This window comes from Canis lupus, chromosome 17, assembly GCF_011100685.1.
Source record: "Canis lupus familiaris isolate Mischka breed German Shepherd chromosome 17, alternate assembly UU_Cfam_GSD_1.0, whole genome shotgun sequence".
NCBI lineage: Eukaryota > Metazoa > Chordata > Mammalia > Carnivora > Canidae > Canis > Canis lupus.
In genome coordinates, this window is record NC_049238.1 from 4,775,104 (window position 1) to 4,794,400 (window position 19,297).

Sequence of the window (19,297 nt, forward strand, 5' to 3'; positions counted from 1 at the left end):
TCTGTAGCTCATGTTAGAAATGAGTGATGGAACAGGACTTGAAAGTGAGACCACAGAAATGCCCTAATTTCCCCTGTTGCTAGTTTGTAACTTTCTGCTTTGTGCAGTTTTGCTCATAATTAAGCTCTAAAAAGAAGCAGGTATATGAAGTGTTTTTGGAGCCAGTAGGGAATGAAGAAACCAATCATCTAGCTATCCTGGAGCTACATGTGGGGAGACAATGTTCAGAGACACCAAGGCTAGTGACGGCAAGTCAAAGGGGAGAAGGCAGCCTGTCTCCCTGGGGCACGGCCATGCGCGTGTAGTGCGGGGGACACATCTGAGACCAGGACCACCCGAGGGGCTGAGCAGAGGGAATGCCTGTCCTCCTATTCCCACACACACCCATCTTTCCAATCCATAATCTCCTTGCAGCCATGCCACCCCACCTCCTCATCATGTGGAGAAAGAGCACTGAGTATAAAGTAAGCTGGTGTTAAAAAAAAAAAAAATCTATGTCACTTTTTAAATTTTAATAATGAACTAAGTTATAAAAAATGACTTCACAGTTTAATTTTAAAGGTTTCAAAACAGCAAAGAGAGCTTGAGAGGGTGGAGCTGTGTGTCACAGAGTTGCAGGGTTGAGGGAGGCCCTAGAGTATATGGGTAGCTATTTGCCTGGAAGATACCTGTTGGAAATCACTGTGGAAAGAACGGGGAAACCAGCTCCCCAAAACCATAGCACTTGGTGAAGGATAATAGGGATAATCATCGTCTTGCATCAAACAGCCCATCGAGTGTGCGTGTGCTATCTTAGGAGACAGTTGAAAGCAGAGGATGACAAGAAAGACTGGAAGTGAGCATGGTGGCAGGATTTGACTTGTCTTGGAAATGTGGCTCTCAGAGCAAGCATTTGCCAGCAAAGCCTTAGGGTAGCATTAGCGTTGCAAGACTAGCAGAATTCCTTAGGGTGCCAGACTCTCTTCAAAATCTGTCTTTCCTCTAGAAATGCATTGACTTTCAGCTCATTAGGACCTGCCCCACTAAAGACTCTCATAATTGTCTGCGCCTCCACTGAGAAATTTTGCAGCCATCACCAACGTGTGTGATGCACAATACATATCCTCCCCTCTGTCACAGTGGAGAGGGCTGCATGTATGCACCTTCAAGAGCTTTCCAGATGTCACTAGCCTCCCGAGAGCCCCAGGAAGCATCAGGTGGCCTGCTGTAATTGGGTAGGCGGGCTCTTAAGACAGGATTGAGGAAGTGTTGACGGAAGAGCTCAGATTGAATTCAATTATATCATCTGAAATGAAGGTCAAGGGAACTTATCCACCAATGCAAAGAAGACAAGAGCTGCATCGAGAATCACAGGTTATAAATTCATTCATTCGCTCATTCCTTCATGCATGGCACCTGCCATGTACTAGGCACGATGTTGCCCACAGATGTTTGGGGAAAGGCTGGACGCTTCCTCACAATTTTCTCAGGTGATACAATCTCCACAGCCACCCTCTGACAGGGGAGGAGATTGTAACTCAAAGCCATCTCACAGGAGGCTTTCTGATTTATGCAGTATTGTCAGCATTTGGGACACCGTGAGAAGTAAAGGGCTATTTGCCTTATAGCTAATTTTGTTGTTGTCAATGGTGTGGAATGTCCCCCTTCAAGAAAAATGCTAGATCTCCTCTAATACAGGCTTTCCACAATTATGTTGCTGTGATGGCAGTTGGGTATATGTGCATTGTGTATTTGCTTTAGATTCAGAAATCGGGCTTAGGTTGTTCAGATTTAGCTACATTGTAGACCAAAGTCTTGAAGACTTTGGATGCCTGCTTTTCTTCTTCAGGTGGAAATGTGAGTTGTTTCTCTAGGAATAAGCTGGCAGACTGGGTAGCTGGACGGGGCTGTGGCTGTAAAAGATCAAAGGCCTCTGGTGTGGATGAAGCAGTGGGGAAGCTGCCTTCCAGAAAGAATTTACATCCGGGAAGGAACAGTGCTAAGTAGTGTCTCTTATTGTTGATCTTGGGAGAGAAAGTCCTCTCAAGCTTTTAGCTTTATCCATGTCGTGACAGACTCTGAAAATAATTTATATTCAGTCTTCTGCAGGGAAAGAAGGAGGCTGCTCATGGTTGAGGCCATCAGCTGGGCTCTCACCAGCTCAGACCCCATCTGGCACTTTGAAGGCCACAGGGGTCAGTAAGGTGACCCACCCTCAATTCATTTGAGCTACACCGTGCACCAGGCGAGAAGTTCTGATTAAGGAACTTCTTTAGGATCCCCACATGAAAAGCAGAGCAAAATGAGAGGTTTGCTTATGGAGTTCCTCACAGTCCACTTATCTAGTTAATTCTACCAATGCTTATTAAGCATTTGGCAGGGGTTGGTTTTCACACCAGGTACTGAGGTTACAAAGACACAGGATGCCCAGACCCTGTTCTCAGGAGTGTTGCAATGAAGTTGGAGAGGCAAACGGAGGAAAACAAATGTGGCCCAGTGATGGAAATGTGTGTGGGGGACAGTGGGGACCACAGAAGAGAGTGATCCATGAAGGAAATACTCTTTAGAGAAGGTCAGACCAAGAAGCATGGGCACATTGTCCGACTCTGGGGAGAAAGGTTGGCTTGTCTCTGCGGAGTCTCTCGTGGATGCATACAGGATACCTCGCATCAGAAGGGCATTTGTCAGCTGTTCTGCTGTCTCAACTCGACTCTAGGTGCGCCTTCCACAAATACTGTGCATGAATTCCGTGGCCAGACACTGTGGTAGACCTTCAGAGATATTTTCTGTCCTCCAGGGACCCATGATTTTCTGGTAGAGGCAGACAGCAAACAACGTCAGGAAGTGTGTACCTCAGTTCTATTGATGCTGTTTTGGTTAAGAAAGTGGCCTACAAGGAACAGCCGTTAAATCTGAATGACCCACACTTCACTGGCATGACAACTGGACGTCTATCTGGCCTTCTCCCAACCCTGGAAAAGCAGTTGACAATAGCAAGCTGAACTTCAGGTAGGTGTCTCCTTTCAAACTCTGCAGCATAACTACCATCGCAGCCCTTACCCAGTGGTCACGATCACCAGCACCCACTCTTGTGATGAGTGTGGTGGCAGGCGGTCTTTCCTCCATGGGCACTGAGCTCCAGAATCATGTGCCTGGGCACATGTCTGCTTCATGCTGGCGGACCAAATGCCCCTTACAATCCAGTTCCATGTGTACTTGCTTTATGCCCTTTCCTTAGCACCTGGTGCGTGCCATCTACCCAGACTAGTGTATACCTGTTCTTCATTTATGTTTTCACTGGTTCACTTAGTCAACCCTACGTCTCAACTCCTATCAGACACTGGAGTAAATACTGAGGACACAGGGAACAAAATGAAGTAGCTCCTGCCCTCGCAGAGTTTGTAAGCCAATGGGGAAGATGGCACCAGAAGCAAGTAGAACTCAGCATGGTGGGTGTCCAAAAAAAAACATGCTTGAAGGTAGGAGCAAGCGATTTCCTGCAGGTAATATTGTAAGGTATTTTACCCACCATGAATTGTTAGCAAGTTAATTCGAACAAAGAGTAAATTATACGATGTCACAAGTAAATAATTGTGCATTAAGAGCTGACTTTCCTGAAGTACCCAAAATGCAGTATGGTAGGATTTGGTTTCAATAAATAATAGCCAAAATAAATACACCGAAACCCAAAGTTCCATCTTTCCTTCTGCCATCATACCTCACATGTTCCACAAACTTATAGGTAGGATTGCTGGTTGAACACACGGATGTGCTGTGCCTGGGATGACATTAGCTTCCCTCGGAGATGAAGGGGCTGGAAAGGTGGGAACCAGAAGCTCCATACCCTGAGATGTGGGCACAGAAGTAGAAGAATTATTGGTGAGCATCAGGGAACCTCGGAAGCAGGTTTGCTGTAACTGAGACGAGAGGGCTGAGTTCTCACAGGTGAATCCTTCTGGACCTCTTTGCTCAGTGCTGGTCTGCTGTGCCTCTGTCCCTATGAGCCTTTGCCCACACCACCTTCCAGATGATGCTGGTTCCTGGCAGTGACTGTTTGTTTACCATGTTCTAATACCTGGGCAAGCAATCCCAGGGAGTGGAAAGATGGTGTTTATACTAAACATTCTGGTTTGCTGTTATCAAAGATATGGTCTACCTAGCAAGGCAGGAAAATACATTCTTTTAAAAAGTATGCAAAATGCTAATTGCTGCATGTGAAGTCTTCTTTCCATTCTTTGCCATCCCAGAATGTATGGCACTGACTATGAAAGCAGAGAGAAAGAGGGACACACCTCCTGGGTAGACCCCAACAAGGTAGATCCCAGCAAGGAAGATTTCAATCAGTGTTATATTACCTGTGAAAATTAAAAAAGAGAAATATATATATTTCTTATTATTCCACATATATATTTATGGAATAATATATATATTAATATACTATATATATATGCACTGTTTTTTCCCCATTTTTACCTGCTCCATTTTTCTGTAAAGGCAGTTGCATTTTTAAGCATGCATCAGGAAATCTTAGCCTTCAGTCCTCATGGACTGATTCCGAGCTAAAGCCTTCCTTGCATTTTTCTGCAATGTCTAAATAGAAACTGTTCATTCAAATCTTATTCAACTTCCTAGAAATGAAATATGAAAGTGAGTGAGAGCTACATGCTCTCTGCTATCCAATGCAAATGTATGCAAATTTCTTCATATTAGAATCATTGTCTAGTTGTCACCCTCGCACGGGGCACATCAAAGCCATATGACCTGATTTTTGCACCTGCTGTTTAATTAAATTTACAAGGCAGACACACTCCCCACTCCCGGTGATATACAAATCCGGTTTTACAACCACAGCTTCTAATTTACAAGGTAGTTGACGGCTGCGTCCCACCATCGATAGCCGCCCAACTGCTCTTTGTTGCACCGAAGATTAAAAAAGGAAGAAGAGCTAGCATTTGGGCAGCTGAATTCACAGAAATATTAAAAATTGTCTCCCTCTCCCATCCAAGCCCTGATTTTTGTTGTAAAGATGCAAAGGAAGGTACGCATTGGGTATTTAATGCCAACGGGAAGAGCATTTTCGTCTCCGTTGACTTCCCCTAATTTTCATGCAAGGGACAAAGCTCTGGGCTTCTCTGAAGTCTGATGCCTCCAGTCTGTCGGGGGTGGGAGGGGGCAGGAAGTCCTTAATATAGCAAGGCCAGTGTGGTTTGAGGAGAAAGATCGAAGTTCTAAGGCTATCATGAGCTCAAAGTGTTTTCTGAGAGATATTTATTGCATGAGAATAATGTACTGTGAAATTCTCCCTCAGCTTCTACCCGCAGGAATTTTTAGTCTTTAAATTGTGTGTATCTGTACGTAATGGAGGAAAGAAATAGTAGAGCGTGATCTTCACTGGGTTTGTGTTCGATTATTATTAGTATTTGTTCTTGGGCTGGCACGGTGCTCTTCATTTCTTCTAAGGGCTGGTACACAGACATGGATTTGATTTCCGTGAGAGATGGCTCAGAAAGGAAAACCAACGGAAATATTTTACAGGAAGGCGAGAGGGGATGAAAAAAATACTTCTTTGTCTGTTTCCACTAAATCACCCAGCCCAAGACCTATAGTGAAAGAATAAAGCCTTTTAGATTATCGTAGGGAACATAATTTCATCGAAATAGTACGTTGGGGTTTTTAAAAGTGTTTTTGCAGCCATGCACTCTGAAATCTGGAAGGGCCCCCCGAAACATAAATTTTGTGCAATAATGTGAAATGCATGATCTTCGGATAAAGGAAAGTGAACTTCCCAGGGTCCACCCATAGGTGGCGCCACGCATTCACCAAACTGAAACCCTGTGCAGCCAAGTTTGGAACAAGTCACATAAATTAAAGCCTTGAGCTGCAACTAACTCTGAGACATATGGGTTGAGTCCCAGGCCTGCCCAAGAATAACTTTGAAGAAAATTTTGTTTTCTGGCAATACAGATGCTAACACACCACAGAACCTTTAAAAAGAATAAATATGTAGATGGTTCATAGCTCTTCAGAATAATTTAACCTTCCCCCCCAAAATTAAGATAGCATCACGAGAATAAAATAATATAAGCTCTGTTTTTCTGCTTTGGGGGGAAAGAAAGACAATTTGATGGCTGTGATACTCTCAAGAAGTATTTGTCAATTAGTTTTTATTTACTCACATTTTATTATTTCAGTTTCAGACGTAGAGCAAAGAGTGAACGCATCTTAAAATGAGCTAACGTTTGATGAACAAATAATATTTAAACACAGATTCTATGTGGGAAAATGTCATTGCCTGAATTTAGAATTTTTTGCTTCTTTGTTCTGTGCTATGAAATGTAGTCAACGTGTTCCCATTTAGGAACCAAACGTACGCCTTCCAAAATCCTTTATTCTATCATGGGAGAGTCTAGTCATCACGCCCGGCCAGGAGGTGAACAGTTTCTGGAAAACACCGGTTACAAAGCTGTTAGCTGTACCCAAAATGTGAAGCTATGGCTCTCGAGTAAGTAAAACTTTAACCTTAACACAGAGGTTTTGTTTAAACAAGGACTGTTTACAATGGGCCTTGAATCAATGGCGGGGGGAGCGGCCTTTGTTGGATCTGACCCTCGCTGAAGTCACTCCTGACAAGGGACCTGCTCAGGTGAGGGGGCACCTTGAGAGAAATAAATGCAAGCCCTCACACATATTTCTTTGTTGCCCAAAAGGTAGAAAAGGGCAGCAAAATTAGTTTTTATTTATCCTTAAAGCCAGTAGCGTCAGTCCATTTGGCCGCCCTGAAAATGTACCCAACGGCTGGTCAGACTGGCTAAGATCACCTGTAATATGTCTCAGTATCTAAACAGGGAGCATTCCTGCAAAGAAAACACACATAAGTGATTCATAACATGGAATCCAGCTATTGTAGTCTGTTTGTTTTATCTCCATGTCTTCTCGAATGCACATTTCAGATGTGCCAGGTATGATGTTAATCATCAGTGAATGCCTCCATCTGTGTTTGCGTAGATGTGTTTTTTTCTTTCGCGTTGATGAAAGGTCAAGAAATCTTTAAACCTCAATCCCAAAGCAGGGATAGCCAATAGAAAACACCTTTGGCTACTAGGTTTCGGTCTCCTTCATGCCACAGAACCTGTCTTGTTCAGTTTTGTACTCTCGGGTCCGGCCCAAAGCCTAGAACATGCTAGGGGATCAGGAGCTGTTCGTTGTCACTGCTGCCCTTTTACTTGTATTTGCTTATCATGTTTGGCTGATTAAACAAATGAGTGAGAGTCCCAGGAGCTGAGCACATGGTGGGTGCTAGGAAGGGTGAGGACATGAAAGCCACGCTCCTTCTTTTGCGTGGTTGAATTACGAAGACGGGTTTATGCACGCGTTAATAGCGACAAAACACACTGGCCTTGGCTTCTCATCACCAGCTTCATTTGCGAAGTGAGGCTGAAATGACCTCTTTCTCAAAGGTGGGAGGGTTGGAAAAGGGGGGCTTTCCCGGGACTCGGCACCCAGGGGCCACTTTCAGAACTGTCCCAGAGGCTCGGCGTGATTATCCCATTACCTCAAGTACTGGCCAGTGCCACCCTGGGGCACTACGACATCAGCCCCCTCTTTCCAGTGAGGACACGGGAATCCCTCTCTATATTCCCTTTTCTCTTACTAGATGTAACTTTTGTTGGAATCTCAAGCTCCTTCCCATGGTGGCAAAGCTGTGGCCCAGGGCCAGCCCCATCCTAGTCATCTGCCCCCTGCGGTCCGGGTGCCAGCTTCAGGACCCTCTCCCTGTTCTGATGGGCCCTGCTCTCTGCCCTATTCACAGCACCATCTGTCTTCAAGTGAGGTCCCTCAACGGTGGGAGTCTACCTCTGACCCATCCCTTTCCATCTTGGTTCCTTACAAATGAGTGATCACTTTGTAGCAAACAGTCAGGAAGCAGGAAATTCAGATTCACTCAATTTGAGTGTGGCCAGACACCTACGGCAGATACTGTGCAGGGCCTTTAATAAGTAGGCTTTTCTTCGCCCTCATTCAAACTCCCTATACCATTGTTTGGTTGGTATTTCTGCGTCCCCCACCCAACCAAGGAGAACCCTGTGGCTCTGAAAGATCACCTTCTTTTTCTAAGACTCTGGAGCTAGTAACGGGATAACCAGTATTGCAGCGTTTGTTCTGACTCGCCAAGATAAACCCATTAAGAGGTCTTCTGTACAAAGCCTCGGTACGAATTCTTCCTGGATGTTATTCTGCACACTTCCCCCCTTCCTGTCGATCTGTAACTGTGTGGCACCGCAGGGATACTCAAGGCACCAAAGATGCACTGGGAAGCCCAAGACTTCCTCCTGAAAGAGCTGCTGCTGTTTGAGGAAACAAGACTAACATACAGGCAGTGGTAACAAAAAAACTCCAGGTCAGGTATTTATGAAACTAATAAAAATCCCCAATAATTGCCATGGAGAGGAGTTTAGGTACCTCACCCCGTGATAGACGTGGTGTAGCCCTGGGACTGACCTCAGAGGATGGTGCAAAACAATGTGTGCAGATTGCGCACAGCCGTGCCAGGCAGCTGCCAGTGCACACGGGCCGTGTTTATGATCTCGGTTACTACCTTCTCATTTACTCCCTAAAAGACCTCTGGGAGAGACGTGGAGTCCCTCCAATTGACACACTAAAACAGATGTTGGACCTTCATGTTGCCCGAGGTCAACAGCTGAGAGGTAGGAAATTGGGGTTAGAAGCCTCTCTGCCCAATCCTGTGGGGTGTGCAAGGTGTGGAGGGGTGTGCCCAGGGGTGGGGGAGCAGGAGAAGCTTCTCAGAGCTGGTGGGCCTGGGTGGAATCCTGAAGCCCAGGGTGGATTTTGAGGGCCAGAGAGAAAGTAGATAGAGGACAGGGAGACAAAGTGGGAGTGGCTCAGATGATGCTCATGGTCAGCTTTCTACACATACCGGGGGTCGTGCTTTGTGGTGCACTGGCCCAGCCTGTTTGGAAGGAATGGATTTGCCTCTGGAGCAAAGCAAAGTCCTCATAGAAATGCTTTTAGGATCATAACCTGCAACACTGAAATCTCCTTCAGCTTTGAGACCCCTTTGGAGAAGGGTCTGCAAAGGCATCAGAGGGCAGGGCCAGTGCTGTTTCTGATGGCCAAAGCATGCCACGTGTTTGCAGACCACTTGTGAGGAAGGCTATGGGCAGGGGAGAAATGCAGGTACCAGCCAGGCTGGGGGAGGCAGAGGGCATGCTGTTGGGTGGCCAGGAGAGCTGAGGCAGTGGACACTAGAAGCGCCTTGATGGCCACGGGAAGCACAGAGGGGAACAAGGCAGAGGACCAAGAGGGATGGGGACCAGAAAGGGCTTTCTTGTGCCTCCTCCCCCTGCCGAAGCCTCTTCATAATCAAGTTGAGGCTGTGCTCATCCAGGGTCTGAGGTCGAGCACCTACATGCAATAGAAAAGAAGGCCATGGAAAACCTGCTCCTTCAGCACAAAGTATGGTGGATGACCCGGTGTTTGGTGTGACAACCGATGAGAAGGCTTTGTGACATCAAGCATCTAATTAACCATGCAAGTCCCTTGAACACACTACGCCTTGGTTGCCTTGGCCAAGAGGTGACATGGCAGTTGTCCATGCTACTTCTTAAGCTCTTGAGAAATCCAAAGAGGTGACAACTGTGAAAGCTCTTCCACAACTGTAGTGCAGGAAGCAAGTAGCGATTTTCTGGAAAGTCCCCCTTTGGCTCTCTAATCAGACCTCGAAGGTGTCAGCAGGACCCAGTCATACTAGTTTCTTAAGCACCCCTTGGCTGAGGACACATCGTAGTGATGTGTGCTTGTTTTTGAAGTAGAGGCTCTCTCTCTCCTGACTTGGGTGAGCGTCTGCGGCCAGGTGCCACTGAGCCCTCACTCCAATGGGCATGTAAATCCCAGCTCCGCTCCTTCCTTGTGATCCTGTGCCGTTGGGTCACGTGTTTTGATACTCAGTTTCTTCCCATCTAACTGGGTAATAAGATTGTCTCCCTCAAGGGTGTGTTGGGAAGCTCAAATCAGATTACAGGTAGGTTCCCGGGGCAGTGTTTAGCACACAACAGTTGCTCTCTTTAAGTTGCTCACACACTGATGAGCTCCTTAGAGGACAGAGACTATTCTTAAACATTTTCACAAATCATCCACTTCTGTACCAGATCTCTTCTAATACTGGATGCCCAATGAATCTTTATTAAATAATCACATTTAATCTCACATAAAAAGGCAACTTCCTGCTATTACATAAGCCATAAAACAAAGGACCCTAGAAAAGACCATCTGGTCTGTGGTTAAAGGATGCTTGCACTGGGCTGTGTAGAAAAGTCATAAGAGTGTAGGTTTTGGGGTCACTCAATCTAGTTCAGATCATGAGTATCCCATATACTAGCTCTATAGCCTTAGAAAACCCAAATATCCATGAGCCAGTTTCCAGGGGATGACATAACCTTCATGAGTGACACCGAGTACTGGCTTTAACACGGCTGGCTGCTTCTTTTGGGTTTCTCTCATGGGTTAGCCTGTTGGAAACAATGCTGCGCTGGTGGGCCTGTGTTCTGAGTGCGTGTCATCCAGGTCATCAGGTCTGTGTCCATTCACATTCACATGGTGACACAGTCACCCACAGAGGTGACTGTGGGTAAACCCACAGAGGCGGTATGGGTCTCTTGAACTTAGAGTCCCCCCCCCGCCTACTCAATGCAAGAGTCCTTCCAATGGGGTCTGTGTAGACACCAGCCCTTACCAAGGGAGGGCTGGGATCCCCCGTCTCTGGCTGCTCTCTGTTTCACTCAGGAAAATGTCCTGTTTGGAAAATTTATTGTTGTTGTCTGCTTTTTTAATTTTATGGAAAGATCTTTCTTGTCATGTCTCCAAATCAGTGCTTACACAGACTTCTAGGGAAGAACAGAATTCTCCCTCTGCTCCATGATAGTCTCTTAGTGACTCAAAATGTTCCTATTAAGATAATTTGGGGAAATTTAGTATATTTCCATTCATCTCTACAGAATCCTCTTCTCCCCTGATCACCGCCTTCCCCCATTAACACATCACTAGTCCCACTCTTAAGTAGGGAAAACAGAACAACACCAAAAATAGCAGGTAACTTTGGCTTTGCAATCTGAGTTTGGTCCCTGCTTGATTTCAGCCAATTCCCTCCATTTTTACATTTTCTCAGGGCTTTTCATTTGCTGACAGCTTGGAAGGCCCGAGATACCAAATCTTAAGTCTTCTTCCTCCACTCCCCACCCCTACCACCTGTCTACTTAAATGGTCCCGAGGCACAGTGAGACTCTAGCGAACTGTGGGACAGAAGGTCCTTGCTGGCCAGGGCACCGGAGCACTCAGAGCTGCCCATCGCCCTGCATGTCCGTCACGAGAACATTCTCTGTTGGCTGTGTCTAAAGAATCTTACTTTGGAAAGGTGATAGCATGTTGGCCCATCAGAGAAGCCATAAATCTCCCTGTACACATAGCAGTAGAATTTCACTGAACAGAAAGAAGAGCTCTTGCCAGGTTGATGTTTCATTTCAACCTGGCCATCTGCGTTCAGGCAGATACTCAGGCTGCCATGCTGCACAGGAAGGCATGCCACTGAAGCCTTCTGAGGCTGTGAATGGCTCATGGCAGTATCTTCCAATACACTGCGGTGGCAGCTCCTCGTTCCCCTAAATTCCCCCCAGAATTAGCCTGAAGTCTTGCTATGCAGTCTTCTTATGCAAATGATGACAGCGAGTCTGCTAGAAACTGTGCATGAGGAAGTGACCTCATTTCTTACCAAGGGTGTAGGCTTTGGAGGCAAGAAGTCCTTGAGATAATTTAGATGCTGGGACACAGCTGATGAGCAAAAGGCTGCTCTGGGCTTCCAAGGAACTGTAGTTCCACCAATTCATGATGGCATCAGAGGTTGCCAAAACTTGACAAGGTCATTCACTGATCGGGCCGGTTCTGGAATGCTAACGGAACTGCAAGAAAGTGTTGTGTTCAGCATTGAGACAACTTTATTCCTGATGAAGTCCTACACTAGCCCATCTCAAGCCCAAGGGAGGTGCCCAGTGGGTCTGCTGGTCCCATGAACCATAGCCCGCCTGGATTGAGCAGAGCTGCTACTCTGAGGGAAGTCTGGCCTGCTGGAGGGACAGCATCGGGAGATGTTTTGGGGACTTGGATGGAAGATGACAAGCATGGAATATAATGGTCCATTCAGCCTCCCACGCAACTTCCTGAAGCAAACAACCACTACATGCCAAATGCACGCTAGTTCTGAAGGGTTTAGGAAGAACTATAAATAAGCCTAAGTTCCAATAATATAGTTGGAATATGCGCATAAAATCACTGAAACGGCGTGAGGCAGGTGTTCTAACAATAAGACGACCAGTACAGAACCATGGCTCAGAATTCCAGGGAGGGACAGTGGTCCCTGAGCTCCAGTGATCAGGGAAGGGGTGGCCCATCTAAGGCCTAAGGGCATGATGTGAATAGAGAAATCTCTGGAAGGGCCAGGCTGGAGTCTGTGCTGGAGTCCTGTGCTCTGCTTTCCTGAATCCTGTGGAGCTGAAGGAGGTGAGCTGTAAGCCGGGCCTTGGTCCTTCTCTCTGGAGCCACCTTGTTTTCAATTGCAAGTGCTTGAAGATTAAGCTAATGAGCTTTCCTGCTGTTGTGGTGGGGAGCCAACGCCTCCTCCCTGGCACCCAGCCCTAGTTATTTTTCTTTCAAATAAAGAAACAGGCTGTCTAACATCAGGTGGAGACCTAGGTGCCTTGCACAGCCTCAGGTTGGAGAACATCTTTGCCTCGGGTGACAGATGGCCCCATCACACTCCATCTCCCAGACCTCTGGCCCCAGCGATACTGCACATATGACACCCTCACTGCTGACACTCTGTCATCCATTCCATTAATGTATGATAGGACTCAATCAGTCCAGCTGCTAGGCCAGCTTCAGAGCAAAGTTGCAGGAAGCAAAGAATACCGCTTGGACGCATCCATGACCTGCTTTCTTCCCCTCCCAGCCAAGACTTTGGGAAGCATCTCTCGGCAGCACAATAATCTTTGAATTCACAGCTGATGATGCTCTGAGTTGACCCGGTGATGCCTTTTTATCGGATCCTGCTCCTCTTTGGAATTCTGGCGTGCTTCATGTTGACTTAAAAATCTCAGCAAAAACACGACTTTGTTTTTGTTTAACGCTACCAAATTTGAAGGAGGTGTGTTTGTGGGTGAGTGTAGGTTTTGAAGGAAAACATTTCCTATTTTTGTGAGATTCTGTATGTCAGGTTTTTAGTCACCATTCTGTTGTTTATTGTGCTCTTTTCATTTTTATTTTCTGCTCTGTTTTGCTCCTTGTCGCTTGGCGCTTGAGAGTGGTGTCAACCGTAGGACTCTAGAATCCTGTCTCTGGTGTAGACCTGCCGCAAAATCACAATGTTGTTGAACAGGAAGTTGTTGCCAAGGCCAAAAGGCACCTAAGGCCAGTGACACCTTGGTAGGACTCCTAATTCTATATGTGCCATTTTAAACACCACATTTCCAGCCTTTCTTTCAGCTCAGTGTGGCGTGTTATCTAAGCTCTGACTCATGGGACGTAAGTGTGTTCTGTGTGGCTTTGGGGTTGTATCCAAGTTTGGGGAGGGGATCCCTTCTGTTCTTCCTCCATCCTGTCCCTGTGTGGGACCAAGGGATGAGCATGGCACCTTAGACAAGCCAGAGCAGTGGTCGGGAGCACCTTGTCCCTGAAGATGGGGAGGAACCACCACATCAATCTGGGACTGCTTCTTTCTCATGAAAGAATTAAGTCATCTGGGCTTAAGCCATAATTTTCTTAGGTTTTATGTTACATGCAAACAAATTTAATCCTAGCTGACATAGCACTAATACTTCAGAGTTACCTTTACCTTCCTGAGGATGTTTTTTGTGCATCACCAACTCCATAAATGCCTGTTCATTAAATGAAAGCAATCAGCTCTTCTCATTTTTCTCAGGATTATTATAGCCCTACAGCGAGAGTAGCTCCTTTGGGGTATTGCTGCCTACCCTCCTTCTTCCAGTGTTCATGAGTGCTCACCATGTTCCAGGTATTGCACTAGCAGCTGATCCTTATACCTGTGGCACGCCGATTTGGTGGGAAAAGATACATGTGCTTTTACAGATTTGGCAAAAGTTAGGAGGGGTCATGTGAGGTTGAGAGTTCAGAGAGGGTCTCACTGAGGTCGTAGCACTGGGACTGGTATCTGGAGGATGAGTAGGGATTAACTTGATGAAGAAGGTGAAAATCTTCAGAGGGAGGGACCACCTCATGCAAAGACTCTGAAGTGAGAAAGAGATGGAGAGAAACCTACAGAGCAGCTGACTCGGGCCAGGATTGCTGAGCACGGAGACGAAAGTGTGTAGTGTGGGGTGTGTGTGTGTGTGTGTGTGTGTGTGTGTGTGTGTGTGGCAGAGACAAAGACAGGGGCAGCGGGGATTTGAGGAGACTCAAAGACATGAGGGGAGCTGAGAAGAGAACCTGAGATTGGTGATGACATGGGCAAGATTGCCAGAGTCATGTGGATTATTCAGGTCCAAAGCAGAAGTCCTTGTAAGCCATGAGGCCAGCTTAAGAGTTTGAGGATCATGAGAACCATAGAAAACATTGAAGGGATTAAAATATACCTATTCCAGAATTCTATCTCTGTTGCTACAGTCTGTGGAATACACAGGAGGAAGGCAAGAGTAGGTCAAAGAGGTCACATAGGACATGGCTTCAGCAACTTGGGCCGAGTGCCACTTGTTTGTGCTCACTGGACACTTGGATTCCGATTCTTCACTTGTTTAGCCACCTTTACACTTTTCCTTGTATTTATATTACCATTCTCCATGTCTATAGCTTCCATGCTAATCATCTGGCTTTATGTCCCAGGGCATACCTGTGACAGGTGCTCATTCCCAGTGAACGTCATCATGAGGAGCCACCAATAGCCACTCTTTCCTTGTGTACTCAATAGAATAGGATGTGCTAGCTCCGGGTTCTCCTCAGCCCAGGTGGGTCTCTGAGGCCCTGAGAATATCTGTAGGAGATGCTTGAGGGTCATGTGCATGGACACCAGGGAGTAAATGGGCATGGTGGTTGACTTCTACCCCTTTTTCACCCACTTCAAGACTTTTCTCATTCTCTGCTTCATGGAACATGAGTTTCTGAGTATGATTTTGTTTGAAAAATAACCTACTGATATTATAGATTTAAAAAATACGGCTCTGGAAAGTCAATGTTTGTAGAACACTAATGGGCCATTTGGCATAGCTCACTTTTAAGACCCCATAGATGCCTTCCAAACCCAAGTCCTTCCATGAGGATCATAGTATCCTGGCTGTTCCTCTTCCCAGAAGATCTGCTCAACACCCTGCTGCTCACATATTTACTTCATACCAGGTCTAAACTCGGTTCCTGATTTCAAAGTCCTATATAATCCCTCCCTACAGAATCAAGCAACCTCTAAGTTCTCCAAATTGTAGCTTCCCTCCGATAACATAGAGCTTCCATTTCTCCACTTGCAAGCTACATTCTTCCTTTCTTCTCTTTGTACTTAATTGTCCTCACCTCCTTTCTCTCTGCTACCCAGAACATGCCTAAGCCCCCAATCCAGCTTATATTCTATCTCTTCCATGACAATTCCCATAATTACATTTCCTTTCCGCATTAAATACCACCTGTACAGTAGATGCAACACTATTCATTCTACAGAGTCTTACAACATCTTCTGTCACCATCATAAACTCTGAAGAGTTTCAGTTCTATGCCATCCAGTAGAGTGCTAAGCCAACAGACCATGGTAAGGCAGTGTCCTGACATGAAGGTGGCAGCTGATTTTTGGCCCCTGAGGAGTTTCTTTCCTTTCATTTGCTGCAATATCAAGAGGGAATGAAAATATGTCTCCTTACTTCTGGGGAATATTGGAAGATGAAGTAATTATTCCCTGTCTCAGATGAAGGAGTGGGCTTATGATGGTGAATGATTGAAACTCTGGGTTTAGTGAGTCATCAGGTCTGTTATGAAAGGGCAGGGGGAGGGTGCATGGGTAGAAGGCTTGGAGTGAGGAGATGAAATAAAAGGAGAGGGTATAAACTAGAGGGAGACAGCTGGAAATGGCACAGGAAGGTGGGAGAGAGAAACAAAAGTGGGATTGCAGAAGCCCCAGAGACCTCAAGCTCCCCTTCCTGAAGCTGTCCTGGATGGAGGAGGTCCTGCTCTTCTGGAAGAGCTGATAGTTTGAGCCTGTGCCTGAGTGTGCAAGAGCCTATGGGAGGTGAGGCCTTGCCTCTTGTTGGTACAAGATTTACCTGCACCAGGACCTGCCAGTACAGCCTACAATACCATGCTCTTCCTGTGGGCCTTAGGGAAGGCTTGACTGACACAGGGACCATGTCCACCAACTGCCCAAGCAAAGTGATACACAAGTGCTTGCACACATTTTCTCAGTTCCCATCCAATTACCCCTGAGAATACCTCCCCCAACCCAATCCCCTAGGATGACTGAAGGTTCAAAAATGAAGTGAAGACTCCTAGTAAGGTATTTTTCAGTGGGGAAGCTTTTGCAAGTGAGCTTTGGATGACAACACTAAGAGCAAGAGCCTCCAAGCTGCAACAGCAACATCTCTGTTACAAGTTGATTGGGCTACTTTCAGGAATGATGGCAGCACTGAAATGTGAATTCCTACCTTCTAAGCCCCATGAAATCTGTAATAAGTCATGCCTTCTACCTGGAGTCTCAAGTCACACCTTGTCCTCAGCCAGTCCTGACCAACAAGATGGAGCTTTAGCAAGTTCATCTGCCTAGCCAGGAGGCCCTGAGTCAGTGTTAATGTCAGTTGCCTGGGGTAAGTGAGGGTAATCTTGCCAACCCACTGCTCACTGAGTCATATCTTCCTCTATTCTCCCTCACCTACCAGTCTTTATCTCTGACTTCGTCTCATGTGTGTACCTAGCACCTCAGTACCTGCCCTGATCCCAGGTTCCTCAACTGAGCTTTTGATACGCTGCCTGGCCCTTGTCAAGCTTTTCCCTTGGTATTGGGATCTGCTTACCTGTCCTTAATCTGCAGGATTTACTGCCTGTGACCATTTGCTAGGTTCTGGTCTAGATTCTGAAGACAAGTCAGGAGCAACTGGGTGGCACAGTTGGTTAAGCATCTGCCTTCGGCTCAGGTCATGATCCCAGGGTCCTGCGGTGGAGCCCCATGTCAGGCTCCCTGCTCAGCGGGGAGCCTGCTTCTCCTTCTCCATCTGCCCCATGTCCCTGTTCATGGTTTCTTTCTCAAATAAATTAATGAAATCTTAAAAAATAAAAATAAATAAAGACAAGTCATGGTCCACCTATCTCCTGGGCTCCCTTGGCTGTGTCCCTTCCTATAATATGGTTTCCCTTGAAAACCATGACTACTGTGACCTTATCTCACTTTTTGGACTCAGTGTATTGAATGGGGCCCTTTGAGGTCATTGCTGCAATTGAGTCCTATGTACAGTCTATGATGCTGCCTTCTTTACCAACCCACCAGCCCATGTGTCTCATACCCCCAGATGAAGTCATGACATTCTAGTGGTTAGCTGAACAGAATCTTATTTGCCTTATCTTGAGACATGGTGGGTTCATTTCAGATCAAAAGGGATAGCCTGTTTCATTTTTAGAGCTGTGGCTCTCATCCATTAAATGCACCTGTGTTGAAAAATGGCTGCCCTAATGTAAAATACAATAATTACTTCACTGAAGCAATTGTGTGTCTTCCTGTGGTGAGGATCGTAGCAGTTGGGGGAAATTGTACTGTGACTGGTGGGAACTGGAGCTGAAACAAAGATAGGGAGCATGTGTGGCAACAGCTGGGTATGTACCGCATCACCTGCATGTAGGGGAGTGGAAACAACAGGGGCGGAGGCAGCAAGGTCTTCAGCAGCCACAGACAAGGCAAGGGATTCAGGAAGGAGGGATGTCCCAGGGAACATGCAGAGAAGGCCAAATACCAACCCACTCAACAGCAGTATTAGGAAAAATCTCCTAACCTTATTCAAAAGAGGGCCTGGTGAGTGGCGCCAGCTAATCAATCTGTGCCAGGTGTGCCCCAGCACTGTGTTAGGCACTGTGAGATAATGCAAATGTTTATAAAGCAGAAAGCCTCTGCCTCAAATTCTTTCAATACAGAACCAGTATGTGGAACCATAGTGAAGAGAAGAGAACTGTGCACTGGGGGACTTGGTGAAGTTTATTTCCCAGCACCTGGAAACTGGACCAACCACCTCTTACTCGCATCACTTATACGTCACCAATTGCAGAGTATCCTGATTGCATGATGTTTCCTTTTCCCAGAACCTCAACTCACTCATGTTCAAAATATCAACCAATCCAAAGGTTTCCCCTCCTGGTATCCCAGGTCAAGAATTTCTGAGCCCAACTCATCAGCAATCAAAGCTGCATGCTCACTTCCTTGAATAATAATAATAATAACAACAATAATAATAATACATAAATCATCTATGTTGTTTCTCCTTTGCTATAGTAAATCAATAAAACTAAATTATAACAGTTTCTTGGGTTGAGAAGGTACTTTCTGTGATTTGGAGCTGTGACTCCCCTGACCATGGTACGGACCAGAGCTCTTGATCCACAAGATGTTAACACAAGTTAGCATCTATCAAGACAGCTGATGTCTTTTTTCCTCTTGAGGCTCCTGGACCACAGCAGAGAGATTGGTCACATGCTGGGTTTCTGCTTTGATTTTGTTGAAGCTTCTAACTTTATTTGGTCCTGGGAAAATTAGATTTTACTTGTGGAAATCTTTGCCTCAGTTGGAATTGTTTTCTTAAAATTTCTTGGTGAAATTGTGTTCATTTGACCTGACTTTGGTGGAGCATATTGTTAATAACATTATCTGAAAGGGGATCAGTCAATAGAGAGAACCCCAATAAATGCACTAATGAAAACTGACCCCAAGGACTAAAAAGCTTAAAGTCTTGTCACGTTACTGGTCTTCATTGGACAGACTTTGCCTTGGGTCACCGTCTGGAAACCTTAGGCTGTTTTTCCTCCTTCTATCTGCATTCCTGAGAGTTAATTTAGAAGATGAAACCTCCAAAACTGTCTCTTTCTGCTAGAAAAGACCAATTGTCATGTCTGGTGGTCAGAAACAGCCCACTTCTGGTCAGCTGGCATCAAACATGCGGTTCTAAAGGACACATTCAATCAGCTGCAAACAAAGTTCACCTGATGGTCTTATCGCACATCTTAGCCAGGCTGGATGCGTGTCTCCAATTATGCTTCTTTATATCTCAAATGCTTGCTCATGTCATTA

The 19,297-nt window shown here is 46.0% G+C and overlaps 1 long non-coding RNA gene across 1 annotated transcript in view; it reads right to left on the reverse strand.

Annotated features, from left to right (window-relative positions):
- Nucleotides 1–10,652: 10,652 nt before the first annotated feature.
- The window catches only part of LOC102151619, a 68,931-nt gene continuing 60,286 nt past the window's right edge, over nucleotides 10,653–19,297 (reverse strand). The window contains exons 5-6 of the long non-coding RNA XR_005371996.1: nucleotides 11,762–11,948; nucleotides 10,653–10,941 (exon numbers count right to left, since the gene is read on the reverse strand). This is a non-coding gene — a long non-coding RNA (uncharacterized LOC102151619). The remainder of the gene's footprint in view (nucleotides 10,942–11,761; nucleotides 11,949–19,297) is intronic.